Here is a 2,086-nt window from a genome sequence, read left to right as displayed (position 1 = left end):
TTATTTATTGCTATTTTTGGTAGGGGGGTCTTTTCGTTGCTGTTGTTTAATGTTTATTGCTGTTTTTTATTTTTTGTTTCTGGGAAGGGGGGAATGAGGGGTGGTTAACTGCTTTAAAAAATGTTTTTCAAAAAATTGCTGCGCCACTAATTGCCTTGAGGGGTTAACGTAAAAACCCGTGCACTTTAACCTGGAGATAACATCTAATGTTGTTGACAAAACACCTTTCTTTCATTTTTGGCGTCAATTTTATTTTTTATTATTTGTTCAATCGAAAGTTACTTTATGTGCGTGGACAAAAATTAAAATGAAACAGTCACTAGTTGGGTTTTTTTTGGAAGAACACTATTTTTAAAAAGTAACGCTGCCATAAAGCCTCTTTATCTTGATACTGCTGTGAATTTTTTAACCCTATCCGCACGTCGCGTTTCACTATCGTATCCATACGGCGTGGGGAACTCTGTCCCACGAATTTCCAAACTGGAAATTTACTCATTATCCAATCCGTACGCTTTGCACAGTAGTCTGTCAAAATGACTTTTTGAGTAATACTGAAAGTTTCAAAGAGATATTCGTACTAGAAGTAGAAATATTCTAAAATGTGAAGAATACAACCCCTGGGACTTCAAAATGACCGCAGGGCGTACGGATAGGGTTAAATGGTAACACCGACAAAAGCCTCTTTATCTCGAAACAGCTGAGAATTTTTTGTTAAGGCGTTTTGTCAGTGTACGATCGTCATGTTGTTGTCTTTTAGTTTTAGTAGAGGTTTTACGACGCTCGCAACTACACCAGATCATATGAGCGCCAGAAGATTAGAGCTGTTACAAGAGAGTAACAAACATAAAAAAGAAGAAGGGGAGATAAGGACGATAGATGTTTGATAGGAAAGAAGAAGCAAACCGCACCAGAGCACCCGCCAACCACCCACATGTTGATATTTGATTCTGTCTGCTTCCGGGACTAGCGAGTTGAGTAGTTTGTAAGCTGGTCATTTCTGAAACACCGAACTGAGATAGCATCTCAACTGTGATCTGATGAAACACATTTTTTTTTTCATCTCGGGAAGAAAAATGCGTTTTATCAGATCACTGGTGATGTGAACGGTCGATACGCAAGAAAAAAATGCGTTTTGTCAGATCATCTCGGAAAAAAATGTGTTTCATCAGATCACATCGGAAATAAATGCGTTTTAACAAATCTAAAAAGCTAATTGTTTTAAAAACTAGTCGCAGTTAGGCTTTCATAATTATATCTCAATTTAGCTTTCGACATGTAGAATTCATTAGTGGAATTTAAAAAATTGCCGCCAAAATGAAATAATGCGTTTTGTCGGATCACGGCAGAATTCTGCTCAACTGTGTTGCGCAAACTGAGCCTAAATGAGACAAGCGAACACTGCCTTCACTTACGGTAAGGGGGTGAAGGTTTTGTTTTAGTTTAGTTTTAGTAGGAGTTTTACAGCACTTGCAACACAATAAGGTCATATAAGTGCCGAAGATTAGAGGTGTTACAAGAGACAGTAACAAACACAAAAAAGAAGTAAGGAAGATAAAGACGACAGTTTTTTTTATAGGAAAGAAGGAGCAAACCACACCAGAGCACCCGCCAACCACCCACTGAAGGCTTTATAGTGAAGAGAGTTTGCCAAGGACCGTACAAAAAACTTTACGGTAAAACCTCCTTGGAGTCCGCTCATATTATTTTAAATCGATAAATTCACCATTTATTTTTCCAGGTGTTTGTGTTGGCGGAAAATCCGAGTGATCATGAGTGAGTCTGGAGGTCAAACTCATGACGCTCGAGGTGACCAACTTTCTGCTGGTGTTTCTATAGATCAAAAGACCACACCTTTCGCAAGCCATTATTTATTATTGGCTTTTTGTGAGTCGGAAATAATTAATGTTAATGATTATTGTAGTCTTGCAATCCCTAAGAGGATCTAGCCTACACATTAAGTACATTAATGAATTGTTTAATCATGTGCACAAGGACTTTTGTGGTCTGAATCAAATCTATTAGCTTTTGTTCTGAGAATAAGAATAATGAAATGAGAATAAGTAAAATTGTATAGATTCTATATAAT

The sequence above is a fragment of the Aplysia californica genome, unplaced genomic scaffold (genome assembly GCF_000002075.1).
Source record: "Aplysia californica isolate F4 #8 unplaced genomic scaffold, AplCal3.0 scaffold00045, whole genome shotgun sequence".
NCBI classification, from domain to species: domain Eukaryota; kingdom Metazoa; phylum Mollusca; class Gastropoda; order Aplysiida; family Aplysiidae; genus Aplysia; species Aplysia californica.
Note: the sequence above shows the minus strand (reverse complement) of the source record.